This window comes from Procambarus clarkii, chromosome 2, assembly GCF_040958095.1.
Source record: "Procambarus clarkii isolate CNS0578487 chromosome 2, FALCON_Pclarkii_2.0, whole genome shotgun sequence".
Classification (NCBI taxonomy): domain Eukaryota; kingdom Metazoa; phylum Arthropoda; class Malacostraca; order Decapoda; family Cambaridae; genus Procambarus; species Procambarus clarkii.
The window spans coordinates 28,586,873-28,609,155 of NC_091151.1; the positions used below are offsets into that span (position 1 = coordinate 28,586,873).

General features: G+C 44.5%; 1 long non-coding RNA gene across 1 annotated transcript; it reads left to right on the plus strand.

Moving 5' to 3' along the window:
* Window positions 1–401: 401 nt before the first annotated feature.
* Window positions 402–21,788, plus strand: LOC123762451 (uncharacterized). The gene is made up of 4 exons (XR_006773349.2): window positions 402–509; window positions 5,635–5,801; window positions 17,563–17,685; window positions 21,463–21,788. It is a non-coding gene; the product is annotated as an uncharacterized lncRNA (long non-coding RNA).
* The last annotated feature ends 495 nt before the right edge of the window (window positions 21,789–22,283 follow it).

Consider the following 22,283-nt stretch of genomic DNA (forward strand, 5'->3'; position numbering starts at 1 on the left):
CTTTTCTGGGGGGAGCCCCTACGGCTCCCCGGAGCTATCCATGGCTGATATGGATACCCTAACTATTTTGCATCAGTCGATGTGGGTGGAGTTCTAGGCCTACCGGGGACCACGAGCCAGAACCTGGCCCCCTCAGAGAGGCACGGGGAGCAATGGCCCATAGAAATGCACATGTGATTTGGAGCATTCTATATCTGCCATCGACCGGGACAGGCACCCAGAAAGGTAAGCGCCACAAAACAAACCCCTATTCTGGTTAAACAACAAAAATCGACAAACGAGTGGACAGAACTCCCCCAGGAAAACGAACTAACAAGCATGACGTCACGCGAGCCGCGCCGCATGTCTGCGCAGCTCCCCCCTCCCAGGGAGGGGGATGGGGGAGCCCCAGACCCCCGCGCCGGCGATCCCCGCCTCAGTTCCTCGGCTGATGGGATCATGCACGGTCGTGTGGCTCCAGCTCCAGTCTTGTCTCAGTGCTGTGACTTGTTTGCAGTGCTGCTCTTAAGGTGGTCGTGTGAGCTGAGAGTAGTATTCTTAGGTACTCGGGCTGCATGTGCTTAGGGTCACCTTCCCTGAGTGCCCTGTAAGTACCGCCCTTGGGGCTTGGGGTTGCCTTCCACAAGTCACCTTGGGTCTACCTCTGTTGGCTTTTCGCTGCTTGGCGTTTGGCCGCCCCGAGGGTTTGGGGGTTTCACTCCCTTGTTTACCTTGGGGTAAGTGGTAGTTATCGCACTGGTGGGGTGCAGGGAACTGCGTAGCTAGTTTTCACCTATGGCAGCGGCCGGCTCTGTTCCCTCTGGGTACGTTGTCCACTTGTGATGTTTTTTCATTTATTTTTGTTTTTGCCTGGTAAGGGGGTCTTCCTTGTGTTTCCCCCCCCCCCTTATATTAGGTTCGTTTGTGTGGCGGCACCCCCCTGCTTTGCCCTCGCGATTGGACACGTCCTGTGGGTTCAGCTTTAGCAGTTTGCTTGGTAGTTTGGGGCGCCGGTTAGCAGTACCCTGCCTGGGATAACCCTTAGCAGACCCAGTCTAGGGGCCCTGGGAAACCCCCCCGGGGGCTCTCGGGTCCGATAGTGGAGACCCTTGCGTCCCCTCGCTTTGTGCGAGTTGAGGGTTGCTCTGTACCTTTGTCTCAGGGTGACTCTCCTTGTTTTTGCCTCCGTCATGCTGCCTGTTGGGTCGGTGACACATTCGACCCTCGAGTCCTGCGAGCTTTGTTGCTTGTTCGTGACTCCATTCACCCAGTTTGCTGATGAATTCCCGTAAGTGCAGGCAGCTCGCGCGTTGCAGGGTAGGATGTTGCAACGCGCTCTGGTTTGTCACTTCCCCGGACGCCCCGATGCTGCCCCGCTTGTGTAGGGACCCAGACTTGGGTGGTTTTGGTCGCTTCGGCCTTGGTTCCTTCCACGCCCCCCTTGTTTTTCCCCTTCCTGCTTCCGGCCCCTACGCATCTGCAGGCTTCGGGGTCGAGGCGGGGTTAGAGGTTCTGAGACTTGGGCAGTTTCGGGGGTTGCCCAGTCCGGGGTAGCTGCGGAGGCATTCGAGTCTGTTCCTCCGGCCGATGCTCCGGGGTTTTGACCAGTGGGCCCCCTTCTCTTTCAGCTCTCTCGGCTGCCCCGGCTCTTTCTTGTGAGGCCGGGGCTTTGGAGGTCGACTCGGCCCTGGGGCCTGGTGCAGAGGCTCCTGGGGTTGGGGAGGAGCGGCCTTGGGGGCCTTGGGTTCCATTGCGCCCCGCCTGGATTTCCGTCCTTCTGAGCGGGGCTTACTGTTACGAGGAGTGGGGTTTTCTTTCCCCCCTTTGCGTACGATTTGGGCTTGGGTTCTGCTCCTCCCCGGGTTCGGTTCCGTGTCCCTGTGGTTTCTTCGGTTCCGTCTTCAGGAGGTTTTCGGCTAACCGCATCTCTTCGCCTGCAGTGCGGTTGGCCTTTGCGGCTTCCTCCTGCGTGTCCCGGAGTTTGCCTCCATACTGGTTCCTTCTGTTCTGGACAGGTTGGGCTCCTTGTAGCAGTTTGGGCTCCTTGTCTCCGTTTGGGCTCCTTGTCTCCGTTTGAGCTCCTTTGTGGCCGTTTGGGCTCCTTTGTGGCCGTTTGGGCTCCTTTGTGGCCGTTTGGGCTCCTTTGTGGCCGTTTGGGCTCCTTTGTGGCCGTTTGGGCTCCTTGTAGCCGGTTGGGCTACTTCTCGCCTTGTTGGGCTACTTCTCGCTTTATTGGGCTACTTCTCGCTTTATTGGGCTACTTCTCGCCTTGTTGGGCTACTTCTCGCCTGGTTGGGCTACTTTCTTTCGCGTCCTGCGCATGCGCCGTGGGAGTTTGTTTTGGTTCCGGGCGGTGTGCACACGTGTTCTGCTCCAATTCTCTCGGGGGGCTTCGCCTCTCGTTCTTTTCTTATTCCCATCCGTGCCCCATTGCTTTGAGGGTGTTCTGGGGTGCCGCTGTGTGGAATTCATGAGGTTTTTCCCTGCGTTCTAGGGTGGGGAGCCTCCTTCGCTGCTCCCCTCCTCTCCAGTATGGGCGCACTGGCTGCCTCCGGCGGATACGGACTCGAACGCTTGCGTTATGGCCCTTCAGGGCCTATGTTCTGCAGGTGAGTTGGTGCGGTTTTGGCGTCTCCTCCGTCCTGACGCTGTTTTTGTTTTTGGGAGTAGGAATGGGTGTACGTACGTACCTGAGAACGTGGACCGTATCACCCGAGGTGCCTACTGCAGGCTATTAGCCCATACTGGGCAGCTCTTGTTCTCTCCACCTGATTCCTTCCTCGGTTCACGGGTGTCTGCAGGTGACCTCCTGTCCTTTCAGAGGCTGTTCCTACCTGTACTCCTTATGCCCCTCTCCTATGCTTGTCTAACCTTGCTTGAGTTCAGGGCCCCGCCTCCACCTTGTTCCGCAGTGCAACGGTGGGGGTGCTTGTTTGGTAGTAAGTTTTCCTGTGTCGGAGGTTTTGTGTTCGCCTCCTTGTGTTTGCAGGTTGGGTTTTGGCTCTTTGTTTCCGCCTCTCCCCTGTCGTTTGCCTGTCGGGCGGATTCTGTGCTTCTTGGGCACTCTCATCTCTGCTCTTGGGGCTGTGTATGGGGTCAGCCCATGTTGGGCTGCCTAATGTGTTTCTTTGATTGCCTGTTACACTGCACACGTTTCTTCTACCGTCCCTGTGGCTCAGTTGGGTGCTCGGTTTCCGCCTATGTCCCCTTGTGTGCCACTCGTGTACGATTTATCTATCTTCTCTGTCGCTTCCTCGGGGAGTGTGGTGACGTTTTGCTGCGGTTTTGGTACTGCAGGTGTGTGTCGGGGTTGGTTGTGGCGCTATGTTCGGCCCTTCCGTGCTCCCTCTGGGGCTCTCCTTCCTTGCCGGTCTTGCCGTGCAGGGCCTGGTTTTTCCATATTCCTTGGTTTCACTGTCTTGTCCTCGCCTCATTGTGCTGGCTGGGGATGAGCTTGGGGTCATCATCTCGCGCCTCGCCTATCCTCCGGTTTCGGTTCAGGTTCCAGAGCCTAGTGGGCTCTTTTCCTTCGTGTTTTTCATGGCTGCCCCGGGGCTTTCTTGACGCTGGGGCTTTGAGGGGACAGCTCGGCCCCGGGGCCTTCAGGGTGGATTCCCGGGGCTGGGGTTAGGGCTCACGTGAGAGGCCTCAGGCCCCGTTGGTCCCCGCCGGGGTGTTTCTAACCCTCTGGGGGGGGACTTGCAGTTTTGTGGTGAGGTTTTCCGTTCCCCCTCTCCGCAAGTGCTTTGTGGGCGTCGGCCCCTCCCTGGGCTTGGTTTCCTTGTCCGTTGTACCCGTTGTTTCCGTCCTGTCGGTGGTGCTTTTCTACGATCTTCGCCTCTTTTTTCCGGGACGGGCCTTCTTCCGTCATGTCCCCCTCTTCTTGGGGTTTCTGCATGACTTTTGGTCTCGGGTGCGACGGGGTTTTGGGGCCTTCGTCCTTTGTGTTTGCTTCTTTTTGTTCTCGAAGGTTCGGGACAGTTTTGCTCCTTCCCGTTTTCTGGTGCGTCTGTCGTCATTTGGTTGAGCTTCCCTCCGGTCCTTTCTAGGGCTTGTGGGTCCTCTTCCCAGCAGCTTCTGGGTGTTGGCCTTTTTATTCTTTTGTGAATATATCTTCTCTTCACACTGTCTCGGCGCTCCTAGTTTTCCTGGGAGCGATTTTGCTCCTCCTAATGAGTCTTTTCGCTCCTGCCCTTCTGCGGGATGTTGGTGCGGGGCGGCTCCTTATGCGAGTTCCTTCCCTGTCAGCTGCACTTGTGGAGGTGGTCTTGCACACTTGTGGCATTTTCGTTTTGGTCCTACGTTTTCTTTTCCCTCCTGGGGCTGTCATAGGATTGGATTGTGGAGGATGTAGAGGCACTTGGGGCCGTTTCAGGGTCTGGCACCTTGGTTTCTGCTGCTAGCTTCGGTATCGATATTCCTTCTGCGCAGTTTCGCAGGTTGTATCGTGCGTTGTTACACCTCTGGCCTTCTTATGCACTGTCTGTGTCGTCCTGGTCTTTGGACAGGGTGCTCTCCTGTTTTTCTTCTTGGTGGTTGTGGCTCCTTGGGGTCAGGTTTGCTTTGCCTCGGTTTTCTTTTTGTGTTGGCATTCGCCTCTGGGAGCCGTGTGGCAGAGCTTCTTGCTCTTCTCAGGCGCAGTGGTTTTTGGCTCCTATTGTCGTGATCATAGGTTTTCTTCGTCTGCGGCCGTTCTCCCTTTTTTCTGGCAAATGCTATACCTTGGGTTGTTGTCTCGACTTCGTGTTGTGGAGTGGTTCTCCGACCACCTCCCGGGTATGTCCCCTTGTTTTTCAGGTAGTCTTTGGTGAGGTAGCTCCGGGGAGCCGTAGCGGCTCCCTCCAGAAACCCAGCGTTGAATGTAATGAAACGCCATTTTCTGGGTGAGTCCGGGAGGCTCCCCGGCACCCTCCCGCCCTCCGGTCGGCGGGTTTTTCACGGTTTTGATATCCAGCCTCAGAACTGGGGCGGGGATCGCCGGCGCGGGGGTCTGGGGCTCCCCCTTCCCCCTCCCGGGGAAGGGGGAGCTGCGCAGACATGCGGTGCGGCTCGCGTGACGTCATGCTTGTTAGTTCGTTTTCCTGGGGGAGTTCTGTCCACTCGTTTGTCGATTTTTGTTGTTTAACCAGAATAGGGGTTTGTTTTGTGGTGCTTACCTTTCTGGGTGCCTGTCCCGGTCGATGGCAGATATAGATTGCTCCAAATCACATGTGCATTTCTATGGGCCATTGCTTCCCGTGCCTCTCTGAGGGGGCCAGGTTCTGGCTCGTGGTCCCCGGTAGGCCTAGAACTCCACCCACATCGACTGATGCAAAATAGTTAGGGTATCCATATCAGCCATGGATAGCTCCGGGGAGCCTCCGGGACTCACCCAGAAAATGGCGTTTCATTACATTCAACGCTGGCTTTTTCACTCCATCACATAGTGGAGGAGGGGTGTGCAAATAATTTTGACACACTTTACTTTGCATCAGGTCTATATCAGCAGATAATGAGACTTCCTTTATATATGGGTACCAAAATTCCCATAATGACATAGTTCCTCATTGCTGCCAAATTTCGCATTACAGTGTTTCTTTCAATTAAAGTTTTTTGGAGCACATATTTTGTAATGATGATGGCATATTAATTTTACGCATGTTTCTTTATTTTCAGCATACATGCAGGACAATGGATCAAGTGTCAACAAGATACCAACAAATAATATAGATGTCCAAGAAGATATCAACATCAGTGAGGCAAAAGAAAACAATGGGGAGCAAGAGCTTAAGTTAAAAAAATGAAGAAAAATCGAAGACTGTCTGAAGATTCAACTATTAAAGGTAATCAAAACTCATTCTTCGTTTCTTAAATTCAAAGCAAAACTTGTATATATTTTAGACAAGTTTTTAGGTTCCACAATTACATTACTGATTTGTTGTATAAAGTAGTTGTATTTTATACAGCTGATGAGTCACAATGATGTTGCTGAAGAATGTTGTCCTAACCACACACAAAAAGATGAAAATACAAAGATGTTTCGGTCCGTTCTGGACCACTATTAATTCAATTGTTAGTTGTATTAAACTTGACTGCTGATATAGATTATTTCATGTATTCCAGTTAACAGTAATATTAAAATTAACATCAGAGCCTGACGGCTCAGTGGACAGTGCTCTTGGTTTGTAATCCTAAGGGTCAAGGTTCTATCCCTATTAGATGCTGAAACAAATGGGCAGTTTCTTTGTCCCTGATGCACCTATTCACCTAACAGTAAATAGGTACTTGCGAGTTAGACAGCTGATATGGGCTGCTTACTGGGAATGTGAGTGTTAAAATTAGGATTAAGGACTTGCCCAAAAAGCTATGCATGCTAGTGTCTGTTCAAGAATGTAAGAAATCTTTTATATTATATATATATATATATATATATATATATATACGTTAGTTTTAACTCAAATTTCAACAAATTAACTTATAAATAATGAAATGGAATGATTTATCATTTCATAAGAAAAAAATGAGAAAATACATAAATTCAGGAAAACTTGGCTTATTAGGCAAATCAGGCCTTGCATAGTAGGCCGAGTATGACGATCTGGCTACTAGGTACAACATATATATATATATATATATATATATATATATATATATATATATATATATATATATATATATATATAATATATATATTTCATTTATTTATATACAAGAAGGTACATTGGGTTTGTGAGAATACATAGCATAGTATTTACAATTTTGTAAAGCCATAGTATGCGCAGCGTTTCAGGCAGGTCCTTAATCTAACAGATAATTTTAATTAGGTAAATTCTAGCAGAATTAATAAAATAACAAATACATTGCAAGAAAAAAAATGAGATGAGAGAGATTAGTAAGTATATTACGGGGGCATATTCATGTAAAATTAAAAGTAGTTCAATTTGCTTATAATTTTTTTTATGAAATGGGTATAGAAAGGGCTGCAGCTGGTCCAAGTTTCATCATCACACCCTAAACAGAAAAGGAGAAAAAAAATAAACAACGAATTATGCAACGAATTTTCAAATAGTTTCAGAAAACACATGTGTCAACTAAAATCATTTCTATAACACTCAGATATTAAATTAAGCACATAATAAAGGATTCTAGTGATCAGTTTTATCAAAAAAGTGTTTAGTGCAATAATATAATTTTTCAAAGTTACCCTACTAAAAAAATATGCAATTTATGATATTTATAATTTTTTATAAAATCACCAAATGAACTTTGGACTAAAATTTCTACTAGAGTCTGTAGAAGCACAAACGCTACATATAAGGTGTAATTTGCATGTAAATTGATTAATAAATGAAAGCTCTGAAGTAATTTGAAGGTGTAAATTACTTTCCAGAGTAAAATAAAGATCCAAGTTCGGCCACCTGTAGCTGAGCTTGACTTCGACAGATTTCGTTCATAATTGGCACCCTTGCAGATAGGCATCCATTGAGCAAGGTGTGCAAGTTTCATGCAAATCCCTTGATAACAAACGAGAAAAAAAAATAAAGAAAAAAAATAAAAAGAAAAAAAAAAATTTAAATATAAATATATTGAACATACATATTACAATTATTACAAGAGTTTGTGCTTCTACAGCACATAGACATTTTAGTTGACACATGTGTTCCCTGAGATTATTTGAGAATGTTGAACATTCGTTGCATAATACGTTGTGTATTTTTTTCTCCTTTTCTGTTTAGGGTGTGATGGTGAAACTTGGACCAGTTGCAGCCCTTTCTATAACCATTTCATAAAAAAATTTATAAGCAAATTGAACAACTTTCAATTTATAACGATTTAGAATGATATGCCCCCTTAAAGCACATTGGTATATTAAAGCTCTGATTGATTACACTGACAGCTTGATTGGTAATTTAAACAAGATTAATAGACACCATACAGCAGATTGACAGCACATATAAGAAGACAGCAATGATAACAATGGTAAAGATGTTCGGATCGGGTACATAAAAATTTGGAGATTGGGTAGCAATTGATACAGTGCAATTTTAAAGCAAAAGGTAAAAAACTATGAAGATGAAATTAGGTACTTTTTTGTATTGTTTATGAATGACGCAAAAGTTGGACAGCTTTTAAATTCAATAGGGAGTAAGTTCCATGGACTGGGTCCGTTTATATATATATATATATATATATATATATATATATATATTGTTGGGGTTGTCACCTCTCTTCTCTCTAGTCTGGGGTGAGCAATAGTTACGCTCAAGGTAACTCACCGTAGCCCTGCGGGTCTTCCCTCGATCCTCACGGCGCCACTGCACGCCAGGAGAGTCTCCCAGTCAATCTTAACGGCCTCTTATTAAGAAAGAGTGAGAACACGACTCGTTCACATCGACTGTCGTGTGCCCTCCCCAACAATAGGGCTCTACGGTTAATCACAAGGTCGCCAACTGGTGTTTAAGGTGGCCAGTAACACCCTCAGTGGACTGGTGTATTCAGTGGTAGCCTTGGCAAGGTCACACTCAAAGATCAGGAATCAGGCAGGTTCTTGTTGTTATCACTCTATGCTTACAGGTATAGTATAGCCACAAGATCAATGGAGGGAATGATAAAAACACTAAGATAGTTTTGTATTTTACTTAAAATGTATGAAAGATGTCACAAGGCCACACAATAATCGATAAATCAACTGATCCTGACTCGGCCGGTAATTCCCACGGATATTATGCGATCACTAGAGGGCAACACTCTCCCCTCCTCATCAAGTGTCAAGAACAGCTGATTGCAATGGCCTCTCCGCGCGAACTTGGCTTGTTTTCTAGATTCACGCGCGCTGTTTCTTTACAATTTCCAATATTACTAGAAACTCGCACACTCGATATTGGCTACAACCGCACGTATCACTTGGTTACACTGTACTCAGGCTCAAACAGTCTTTTCTATAATCAATGCTATAATGATTCACTGTTCTGGCTTTACACTGTTATTCATCCAACAATATATTATGAAATATTAACACGGGAGTTTTCAGTACTTTCTCTCGTGGGCGATAACGCAATAATTCACTGTACTCACAAATGATTATTCACTGAAAGAACATAGACATATATATGGTATATAAATCAATCATCAATACATGGAAAATAAATAGTTTCTGGGCACATAGCCTAACCTCCAAATACTGGCATAATCTTATATATAATTTACCACTATATGTTCATATCAAAATCTATAGAAAGATATACACAACACAGTAAATTTATCACTGGTTCCTGGTGCCTGTACACACCAATAATCAACATAAATAATACAAGTACTCTTGATAGTACTGTCTAGCACCCTGGTGCTTTACCGTGACATAGGTGAGACTTGCTCACGACATATAAAATCTTCAGGCTAGATAATATAGCCAAATAATATAGCTAACTAAAGGGGAATGGGGAGGGAACTAGAACCACCTACTTCACCCTATCCTCCGATGAGAGTCGAGATGTAGCTCCTGGTCCTCGTGTCGGGAACGCCCCCACACTACACGTCGTCGTGTCCTACCAGAGCCTCTCGTCGTCCCACCGTTTAGCGCGTCGTCTCCGTGCCTCCTCACTGCAGGTCCGTCCTCCTCCTTGACTTCTTGAAGGTTGGAGTCGGTCTCCTGGCCGTCGTCTTCTCCCAGCAACGGCTGTCGCCTACGTCTCAGCTACAGTCGTCCGGTTCCCCAAATAGTCCTCTCTTCCTCAGCTACCCAGTGGCTCTGTCAGCCACTACGCTGTCACGAACTGGTGAATTGCCACAGACGTCAACATACGTCACTGCACGGCTTCACTGCTACTGGCACAGTACCTGACTGGAGCACTTGTTGCTCAAATAACCGTCAATTCCCTCTTCTGGTTCAACACATGAACTAGGGAAGACTTCTCAGAGTACTGGCGAACTTCCGATGACGCGTAAATCCACGGTAGTGGGAAACAGCTGTCCGACAGACAGGACCACTCGTCGCACGTCCGACCTCTATGACGTGTCGTGTATGACTGCTGGCGCCAGCCCGGCGCGCTGGCCGGACCCCCTTCCTTCGTGACGTCACTTTCGCTACGGGAAGTTTTCATTGGCTCCCGGTGCCACATTGCTGTCGGTGACCAATCCGGTGCCACTGACGTCACACGGTTTTGGCGGGAGATCAGAGAAGTAAGCGCCATCTTGGCTCCCTAAAGGGCCTATACCACAGGCCAAAATATTACTATTTCACTAATTTCTCGGCTCTCCGAGAACACTTCACTCTCTCCCATATATCAAATTGTAGCCTGCAACGTAGAGAACGCTTGGGAAAAGCAGACATGACTCTTACTGCAGGCGTGGGAGAATTATAAGGGGGGGAACTCCGTCACATACCCCTCCCCTTAAAATAAGAGTCATGTCTGTTTAGTGTATGCGGGATAGGGCATCCGCTACTACGTTGTCCTTCCCCTTGATGTGTTTGACCTTGATCCTTGTCAGACTCTCAGTGCGGGTGAGACTGGTGCCGTTCGCCCTGGACCACTTACTTTCCTCCTCCGGGAGTTCTCGTTTCCTCGGTACACACAGACCCGTCTTCCGCTGGGTTTCTCGGGTATCCGTTCCGTCCTGCTTGGCGGCTCTACCTTCCACAGTGAAGAAAGGTCTCAGGCGGTGCATGCGACACACCTGTTTCTTCCGGGGTCCATCCGGCTTCCCAATCTCGTACGACACTGGACCCAACCGTCGCAGCACTCGGTACGGTCTCTTGAACCGCGTCTTGGTCGCTCTTCCTTTACCTGGCAGCACAACCATTACTTTGGATCCGGCCTGAAAATCTCTCTGCGCAGCTCTCCTGTCGAACCACTTCGACATCTTACGTTGCGCCTTCTTCAGGAGTTTCCTAGCCAGTTTCTTCGCTCGAGTGAGACGTTCTCTGAACTTCTGGACATATCCAATCACCGTTCCCACGGTCGCTCCTGGTGTCCATCGTTCCTTCATCATGAATAGCATGGCATATATAATATAGATAAACGGAAAGTAAGCCTTCTCAGGACCCACACGTCCTCCTTCGGCCTTACTAACCAATTCGGGGAACTCCTGTTGTAACTCTCCGAGACGAGCGCGGTTTACCCCTGGAGAACTGGTGAGTGTCACCTGCAACTCACCATTCGGGCTACTTTCGCCCTCCGCTCGTCCTCCGGGTCCTACGCAGAGGTGATCTGTTCCCAGGCTGTCAGTCGACTCCTCAGCCCCATCAGATCCACAACCCCCTGGTTCTTCGCGTTGTCTCGGTGTCACAGTACAAACTGGTATCGCCACCGGTGCGATTCCCTTCTCGTCCCCACAGGCGTTCAAATCTTCGCCTGTCTCCTCGTGTTGTTCTGGGCACTCTTCGCCTTTCACGAGATGCGGAAGGACATACCCTCCACATGCGTCATTCCCCAAGATGACCTGCGCCTCCATCTTGGGCATTGATGTACAGACTCCCACCACTAGGGTCTGGCAGCCATAGTCGGAATCTAAAGTTACCTGGTGTAGGGGCATCCTCACTGGGCCTCCCACAGTGGTCACACTTGCTACCCCCACACTGGTACTTTCGTAACCCTCGGGGAACAGGGTCTCACTCACCAGGGTAAAATCGGCCCCAGTGTCTCTTAAGATCTTCACAGGGATGGGGTCTGCGTCCCCCATCCTTACGGTTCCTTGACACACGAATGGGTGAACTTGCTTTTCCCCACCCAGCGCGGGTTCATCCCGCACTCTCTCGGCCCTCTGGTCCTCGAACATCACTAAAGCAACGTGTCCCCGCTGCTTAGGGCGCCTGCATTCCCGCGCGACGTGTCCGGGTATTCCGCAGTTGTAGCAGCGGCCCCTCGGCGGAGACCATCCGCCACCGCTCGCCTTAGCACTGCCTCCAGAGGCCGTCGCACCCTGTGTCTTTCCCGAACCGCTTGTTGACTCCTTGGTCGCAACAACAGCTCCCGAGCTCTCCGCATGGTTCTTCTTGATCGGTTCTACAGCACCTTTTGTTCCTCGGGTGTTCCAACTTGAGAAATGGGACTTGGGAGAACTCGTTCCTGCCCTCCATCCATCCGTCCTTCTATAACTCCTATCGTTTCCGACGTATGCGGGTGGTCGGTTCTGTCCCTCTCGGCGTGGGCGTAGGGCTTCCTCTAGCATGTCGGCCCGGTCAGCTGCGGCCCTCAGGTCCTTTATGTCCGCCTCCTTTACCCTCATCCTGATCTCAGGAGAGAGCACGGACATAAACTTTTCCATGGCCATTAGTTCCTTGACCTCTTCGACCGACCTTGCTTCTTCAGAGTCCAGCCACTTAAGGAGCTTTCTTTCAATGTCCCTCGCCGTCTCCGCATACGATTTTCCTGGCAACCGGGTACATTCTCTAAACCTCTTTCTGTAACACTCTGGCGTGAGCTTAAAGGAACGGAGCACAGCTCGTTTTACCGCATCGTAGTTAGTGCATTCTTGGAAGTCGAGCATGGTGAAGGCTTGGCGAGCTTCCCCTGTGAGCCTCCCTTGGACCAACTCCGCCCACTCCGCCCTCGGCCACCTCTTCATAGCAGCAACTCTCTCAAAGTGATCGAAGAAACTTTCGGCTTCACTAGGCACAAAGACCGGCAGGTCTCGTTCCCTCACTCGTCGGTCTTCCTGTGGCGGGGCAGGGGCACCTAGTCCCAGTTCAGCTCGCTTCAGCTCCACCTCCTGGTTGGCTTCTATTTCCATTTGTCTCAGCCTAACTTCTTGCTCTCGTTCTTCCCGGCGCAGCTGTGCTTCTCGTTCTTGCTCTTCCCGGCGCAGCTGTGCTTCTCGTTCCTCACGCTGCATCTGTGCTTCTCGCTCCTCACGCTTCGTCTGTGCTTCTCGCTCCTGTTCTTCCCGGCGCAGCTGTGCTTCTCGCTCCTGTTCTTCCCGGCGCAGCTGTGCCTCTGCTTCTCGCTCTTCTTTGCGCTGCTGCGCTTCTCGCTCTTCTTTGCGCTGCTGTGCCTCTTCTCTCCTCAGCTGCGCTTCTGCTTCTCGCTCTTCTTTGCGCTGCTGCGCTTCTCGCTCTTCTTTGCGCTGCTGTGCCTCTAGCTGCAGCTTCATTATTTCCAGCTTAATGCTGTGCCTGCTGCCGCTGGATCCCCTGCTGCTTCCACCAATACTCAGGTGTTCACCCTCACTGGCAGGTGTTTGGGGCCGTTCCTCCCCCAAAGCTTCGTCTCGAGCCTTTAGCTGAGCCATTATCTCTAGTCTTCTTTCACCAACTCGGGCAGATTTCAGCTTTATTCCAAAATGATCCGCTATAGCCTGTAACTGTGCCTTGGTGCACTCTTCCAGCACCTGTTCGTCTCTAGAGTCAATAAACCTCGCTACTTTATCATCCTCCATCTTGTGCTACGAGTGTTAACCTGCACCTGATCTCTAACACCACTGCCAAGTACCACTGCAACCTTTGCTCCGATCTATATCCTGGCAAGGTCGCCAATGTTGGGGTTGTCACCTCTCTTCTCTCTAGTCTGGGGTGAGCAATAGTTACGCTCAAGGTAACTCACCGTAGCCCTGCGGGTCTTCCCTCGATCCTCACGGCGCCACTGCACGCCAGGAGAGTCTCCCAGTCAATCTTAACGGCCTCTTATTAAGAAAGAGTGAGAACACGACTCGTTCACATCGACTGTCGTGTGCCCTCCCCAACAATAGGGCTCTACGGTTAATCACAAGGTCGCCAACTGGTGTTTAAGGTGGCCAGTAACACCCTCAGTGGACTGGTGTATTCAGTGGTAGCCTTGGCAAGGTCACACTCAAAGATCAGGAATCAGGCAGGTTCTTGTTGTTATCACTCTATGCTTACAGGTATAGTATAGCCACAAGATCAATGGAGGGAATGATAAAAACACTAAGATAGTTTTGTATTTTACTTAAAATGTATGAAAGATGTCACAAGGCCACACAATAATCGATAAATCAACTGATCCTGACTCGGCCGGTAATTCCCACGGATATTATGCGATCACTAGAGGGCAACACTCTCCCCTCCTCATCAAGTGTCAAGAACAGCTGATTGCAATGGCCTCCCCGCGCGAACTTGGCTTGTTTTCTAGATTCACGCGCGCTGTTTCTTTACAATTTCCAATATTACTAGAAACTCGCACACTCGATATTGGCTACAACCGCACGTATCACTTGGTTACACTGTACTCAGGCTCAAACAGTCTTTTCTATAATCAATGCTATAATGATTCACTGTTCTGGCTTTACACTGTTATTCATCCAACAATATATTATGAAATATTAACACGGGAGTTTTCAGTACTTTCTCTCGTGGGCGATAACGCAATAATTCACTGTACTCACAAATGATTATTCACTGAAAGAACATAGACATATATATGGTATATAAATCAATCATCAATACATGGAAAATAAATAGTTTCTGGGCACATAGCCTAACCTCCAAATACTGGCATAATCTTATATATAATTTACCACTATATGTTCATATCAAAATCTATAGAAAGATATACACAACACAGTAAATTTATCACTGGTTCCTGGTGCCTGTACACACCAATAATCAACATAAATAATACAAGTACTCTTGATAGTACTGTCTAGCACCCTGGTGCTTTACCGTGACATAGGTGAGACTTGCTCACGACATATAAAATCTTCAGGCTAGATAATATAGCCAAATAATATAGCTAACTAAAGGGGAATGGGGAGGGAACTAGAACCACCTACTTCACCCTATCCTCCGATGAGAGTCGAGATGTAGCTCCTGGTCCTCGTGTCGGGAACGCCCCCACACTACACGTCGTCGTGTCCTACCAGAGCCTCTCGTCGTCCCACCGTTTAGCGCGTCGTCTCCGTGCCTCCTCACTGCAGGTCCGTCCTCCTCCTTGACTTCTTGAAGGTTGGAGTCGGTCTCCTGGCCGTCGTCTTCTCCCAGCAACGGCTGTCGCCTACGTCTCGGCTACAGTCGTCCGGTTCCCCAAATAGTCCTCTCTTCCTCAGCTACCCAGTGGCTCTGTCAGCCACTACGCTGTCACGAACTGGTGAATTGCCACAGACGTCAACATACGTCACTGCACGGCTTCACTGCTACTGGCACAGTACCTGACTGGAGCACTTGTTGCTCAAATAACCGTCAATTCCCTCTTCTGGTTCAACACATGAACTAGGGAAGACTTCTCAGAGTACTGGCGAACTTCCGATGACGCGTAAATCCACGGTAGTGGGAAACAGCTGTCCGACAGACAGGACCACTCGTCGCACGTCCGACCTCTATGACGTGTCGTGTATGACTGCTGGCGCCAGCCCGGCGCGCTGGCCGGACCCCCTTCCTTCGTGACGTCACTTTCGCTACGGGAAGTTTTCATTGGCTCCCGGTGCCACATTGCTGTCGGTGACCAATCCGGTGCCACTGACGTCACACGGTTTTGGCGGGAGATCAGAGAAGTAAGCGCCATCTTGGCTCCCTAAAGGGCCTATACCACAGGCCAAAATATTACTATTTCACTAATTTCTCGGCTCTCCGAGAACACTTCACTCTCTCCCATATATCAAATTGTAGCCTGCAACGTAGAGAACACTTGGGAAAAGCAGACATGACTCTTACTGCAGGCTATATATATATATATATATATATATATATATATATATATATATATATATATATATATATATGTATATATATATATATATATGTATATATATATATATATGTATATATATATATATGTATATATATATATGTATATATATATGTATATATATATATGTATATATATATGTATATATATATATGTATATATATATATATATGTATATATATATATATATATATATATATATATATATATATATATATATATATATATATATATATATATATATATATATATATAAATATATATATAAATATATATATAAATATATATATAAATATATATATAAATATATATATAAATATATATATAAATATATATATAAATATATATATAAATATATATATAAATATATATATAAATATATATATAAATATATATATAAATATATATATAAATATATATATAAATATATATATAAATATATATATAAATATATATATAAATATATATATAAATATATATATAAATATATATATAAATATATATATAAATATATATATATATATATATATATATATATATATATATATATATAAATATATATATATATATATATATATATATATATATATATATATATATATATATATATATATATATATATATATATATATAAACGGACCCAGTCCATGGAACTTACTCCCTATTGAATTTAAAAGCTGTCCAACTTTTGCGTCATTCATAAACAATACAAAAAAGTACCTAATTTCATCTTCATAGTGTTTTACCTTTATATATATATAAATAAATAAAAAAATATATATATAAAAAAAATCCAACCTGAAGTTCATGCCTTCTATACCCAACAAATTCTCATCTGTTTATCAAAGAATTTTTAAATATATTTTCATATATTGATTTATTGGGGTTCTATTACATGGCCAGGAAGAATTTCAGATCTGGATTAACATTAAGAATTTTTTTTTTGTACATTTATGTAGAACAATTTCTTTAGTATTTTACCACCCATGTATTTAAAAGCAATTCTGAAGTGAGAAAGTGTAGCATAGGCTCCTCGCACAACATTCTTTATGTGGTCCTCAGGTGATACTTTTCTATCTAGAACCATCCCTAGATCTCTTTTTTTATCAGAATTTTTTAAGGATTTCTCACATAATTTATAGGTTGTGTGGGGTCTATGTTCTCCTATTCCACATTCCATAACATGACATTTATTCACATTAAATTCCATTTGCCAAGTGGTGCTCCATACACTTATTTTGGACAGGTCATCTTGAAGGGCATGCCAATCATCCAAGTTTCTTGTTCTTCCTATTATCTTAGCATCATCAGCAAACATGTTCATAAAATTCTGTATTCCATCTGGTAGATTGTATATGTAGACAATGAACATCCCCGGTGCAAGATCTGAGCTCTGTGGTACTCCACTTGTAACATTTCTCCGGTCTGATACACTGCCTCTGATTACTGCCCTCATTTTCCTATAAGTCAGAAAAGTTTTCATCCATGTTAGAAGCTTACCTGTCACCCCTCCAATATTTTCCAGTGTCCGGAACAACCTCTTTATGTGGAACTCTATCAAAAGCGTTTTTCAGGTCCAGATAGATGCAGTCAACCCAACCATCTCTTTCCTGTAAAATCTCTGTTACTCGATCATAGAAACTGAGTAAATTCGATACACCGGATCTTCTAGATCAAAACCCATTCTGTCTCTCTGATATTATATCATTTCTCTCCCAGTCTTCTACCCATTTAGTTTTTGTTATTTTTCCAATATTTTGACTATTACACTTGTCAATGATACAGGTCTATAATTGAGTGGGTGTTCTCTGCTGTCACTTTTGTAGAGTTGAAGTATTGTGTTTGTGTGTGTAGCATGTGCATTAATTCAAGTAGAGTGGCTGTGTGTTATCTGTAGCTGCAGCTGTAGAGAAACACAATTTTTGTTTAATGAGGATATATATTTTATTCAGGTTTTCCTTATTTTCAGTTCACATTCAGGAAAATCAAAATAAGAAGATCAGGGAAGCAAAAGACAAAAATGTAGAGCAAGAGGATAAGTCCTTGAAAAAAATGAAGAAACACCAACCTTCTCAAGATACAACTGTGACAGGTAATCAAAACTCATTCTTCGATTTCTAAACAACACTTGTACTCACCTAGTTGTGTTTGCAGGGGTTTGCATGGGCTCTATGGTCCCGTGTTTCAACTGTCAATCAACTGGTGTCTATATTCTTGGGCCATTCCTCCAGTTTTAGTTATAAATTTTAAAGATTTAAAAATTGTAAAGTAATATAAACTTAATGGTAATTTAAGTAATGAAAACTTATGGGAACTTAAAGTAAAAATGAACTAGAATAATTAATAACAATGGATGACCAATAAAAGTCAAAAAGCAATTATGAAATCTATAAAACGAATAGCTTACTTACTATAATATTATAAGTACACAATAGTTTAATATTAAAGTTACACTAAAACACTAAAACAAAATGAGGTAGATTAAATTGAGATACACTGGATGATAAAGTTTATACTAGAGGACACAGGCAAAGCCAGTGTACTATGGAACAAGGAAGTAAAAAAAGAAAGAGACAATAATAGCCCCTGCTATTGCTTTGCTCTTCAACAAGTCACTTGAACTCCAAACCTTTCCAGATATTCTAAAAAAAAACGAGAGTAACGCCTGTCCACAAATGTGGTGATCTCACAGATGTTAACAACTACAGACCTATATCAATCCTGCCAAACTTGTCAAAAATTTTTGAAAAACTAATCTATAAGCAGCTTTACTCATATCTAGCCAGACTCAATATACTTTGCCCTTGCCAATATGGCTTCAGGCCCAAAAAAAGCACTAACGATGCACTTTTTAGTATGCTTAACTCGATTCATACAGCTCTTGATAAAAATGAGTTCCCTGTTGGGTTATTTGTGGACCTGCGTAAAGCTTTCGATACTGTCAACCACCAAAACCTTCTTCGTAAATTACATCATTATGGTGTCAGAGGACACTCCCAACAATACCTCAAATCCTACCTTACTGACAGGCTCCAATGTGTTTCTGTGAATAATACAATTTCTCCCACCCTACCCATCAACATTGGTGTTCCCCAGGGCAGCATACTTGGCCCTCTCCTCTTTCTCATCTACATTAATGACCTTCCAAATGCCTCCCAACACCTCAAACCAATTCTATTTGCTGACGACACAACCTTCATTTACTCCAGTCCTGATCCCCTTGCTCTAAATGCCACAGTAAATACTGAGCTAAATAAAGTCCATCTGTGGCTAACTGCCAACAAACTCACCCTTAATATTGACAAAACTTTCTATATTCTGTTTGGCAATAAATCCTCTAATCAAATAAATCTCAAAATAAACAATACCCAAATTTGTAACAAATTAGATGGCAAATTCCTTGGCATTCTCATTGACCACAAGCTGAATTTCCAGGGACACATACTAAACATATCAAAAAAAGTTTCAAAAACTGTGGGCATTCTTTCTAATCAGATATTATGTACCACGCCCTGCCCTGGTGACTCTCTATTACTCCCTTATCAATCCATATCTCAACTATGGTATTTGTGCTTGGGGCTCTACTACCCAAAATCACTTACGTCCTCTAATTACTCAACACAAAGCTGCTATTAGGACAATATCCAATTCTGGCCCCAGACATCACTCGGTACCCCTACTCAAATCTCTGAATATGTTAGACATTAAGTCACTGCACATTCTCTCATGTGTATTATACATATATAAAACGCTAAACTATAATGCCAATCCTGATCTCAAAAGCTTCATAGAAGGTTGTAACAGAACCCATGAGCACCACACCAGAAATAAATAGTCTTGATATTCCTACAGTACGACTTAATCAAACCAGAAATGCTCTACAAATCAAGGGGCCCAGAATGTGGAATGACCTTCCCAACCATGTTAAAGACTGTACCTCTCTCAACCAGTTTAAGTTAAAATCGAAGCTATACCTAATAAATTCCCTGTAACCTACCTTACCCCTCTATTTTCAACCCATGTATGTTTTTTTTTTTTTTTTTTTTTTTTTCAAATCAACGCTGTTTGAATGTAATTTTCTGTAATAATTTGTAATTGTATTTGTGCTGTTTTTTCAACAATGTTCCCCCCTCTTTTACCTCTATTTTTATTTGTACTCAACGCATTTTTTTTCTTTTTACCCATTAGTTTTAAGCTTTAGTCATTAGTGTTTTTTCCTGCCCGAAACGCTTTGCGTAATAGTGGCTTTAGGTATTGTATGTACTAGCTCTATCTATAAAGCCAACAAACTTTGTAAAATCTCTTTATGTATGTACCTTTACCTAAATAAAAATTATTATTATTATTATTATTATAATAAAGAAGACCCATTTTTTTTTTTTAAGTTAAAACCTTTTGGAAGGAAAGGCACAGCTAAAGTACACATTGGTAGTTAAATGAGGTTATAATTTGAACTCTGGTTATTCAGCAGCTATCCCACAGTCATTCAGGAGAATTGAGGTGAGCTTCAGTTGTCATAAAATAGGTTTTTCCAGTGTCAGTCCTCCTAGCTATAATTGTATTGTCTCCCACAAAACAATGTTTAATTACAGGGGAATTTTTCCAGAAACCCCGCAGTTTAAATAAGAGATTTTGTCTGAACCTGGTCTGACATTTATTCACATAAACATATGATTTACTAGAGACTGCAGATTTGAAAAGGTCTGACTTGCGGAAGTAGCTATCTAGTTTAACTCAAATTCTCCTGTTATTTATACCCTCCTGTTGATTTGATACCCACTCTCTAAGCTGATTTGATGTCACTAGTTTTGATTGAATATTTTGATCATATCTTGGATATTTTGATCTTTGGGGAATATATTTCAATATTTGGATCATACCTTAGATCATTTGGTCTTAGGGGAAAGACCATCATGCATTCATTCATTAATTCATGATGGTCTTGGGAGAAGTTTGTGAATGAATGAATGGAGGTTTTGGGGAGGCTTCAAGTGTGCTTTTTGGACCTGGCGAGTCTTTGGTTCCTGTCCCATCTCAAGAATATCTGATCATATATTCAAAGCTCTTTTTGTTATTTGGCAGTCTACCAGCTGTCAACTATTTGTTGTGATGTGTTTTGTTAATATATATTTTGTTTAGAATATACTGTATGGAAACCAGGGATACAAATATTGTATAGCTACAAATATACAAAAAATTATTTTTAAATATAAAGTACTTGTTATATGTTCTCAAATAATTATTATATAAGTGTGCAATGAATTGATGTGTGCTGTATTTGCAGAGCATCAAATCATGTAGATGGTAGGGCAAGTACCTTGAGGTGCTTCCAGGGCTTAGCGTCCCCGCGGCTCGATCGTCAACCAGGCCTCCTGGTTGCTGGACTGATCAACCAGGCTGTTGGATGCGGCTGCTCGCAGCCTGATGTATGAGTCACAGCCTGGTTGATCAGGTATCCTTTGGAGGTGCTTATCCAGTTCTCTTGAACACTCTGAGGGGTTTGCCAGTTATGCCCCTTATATGTAGCGGAAGCGTGTTGAACAGTCTCGGGCCTCTGATGTTGATAGAGTTCTCTCTCAGAGTACCTGTTGCACTTCTGCTTTTCAATGGGGGTATTCTGCACATCCTGCCATGTCTTCTGGTCTCATGTGATGTTATTTCTGTGTGCAGGTTTGGGACCAGCCCCTCTAATATTTTCCACGTGTAAATTATTATGTATCTCTCCCGCCTGCGCTCAAGGGAGTACAGATTTAGGCTCTCTAGTCGGTCCCAATAGTTTAGATGTTTTACTTTTTTTACTGAGTAATAATTTTTACTGATGTTTTACTGAGTGGATTCTGGCAGTAAAGGTTCTCTGCACGCTCTCCAGGTCAGCAATTTCTCCAGCTTTGAAAGGGGCTGTCATTGTGCAGCAGTACTCCACTCTAAAGAGCACAAGCGTTTTGAAAAGTATCATCGGTATGTAACAAGAGAGCAGTACAAAGTACAACATGAACATCATAACAGCATGAACAAGCCACGTGGAGGATGAACAAACCACAGACGCCAGTCAGGCGGCGGCAGACAATGTAAAAGTTACACCTCTGTACAAGTTAGCCATACAGTCAGGGCAACGGTCATCGAATCACGAAGAGGTCAGAGTTGATGCCGTCATGATAATCTTCAGGGATTAACCCCTAAACATCAAATGCAAAACCCTCATGTTCAGCTGAGGAGCAGATCATGGGACAGACAGTAGAGTGGGCACAGCCCAGGAGGACGGTGTGTGGAGACTCAGGGAAGGAACATCATCTCCAGGAAAACTGTGGAACAGCATACGATCAAGTACGGCTCTCTTGTACTAAAGCACCTCATTCAGTACTCATAGCCTCTAGTAGGGAATATAGTTAGGGAGTGTCTTATTTAATTATTTCAAATAAAGTCATAATTTGTTAAGTGTTATTAAATGTGTATTAATGGTTCCTTGCCTTAGTGATATTGGGCCTACCGTCCCCCTTTGCCCTAGTGACCTAGTGTCCTTAATTATTCAGTACTCCTCCCCCCGTTCGTCTTCCGTGTTGAGGTGTTAGTATTGGGTGTGTCCCGCCTTATTCTTGTGTACACTATAGTTCCCAAGTGGTCAGGATTATTCAAGTGTCAGGCCAGGATCCTTGTACCATTCAATTGTCCCCTAAACCTGTCTGGTAGGTT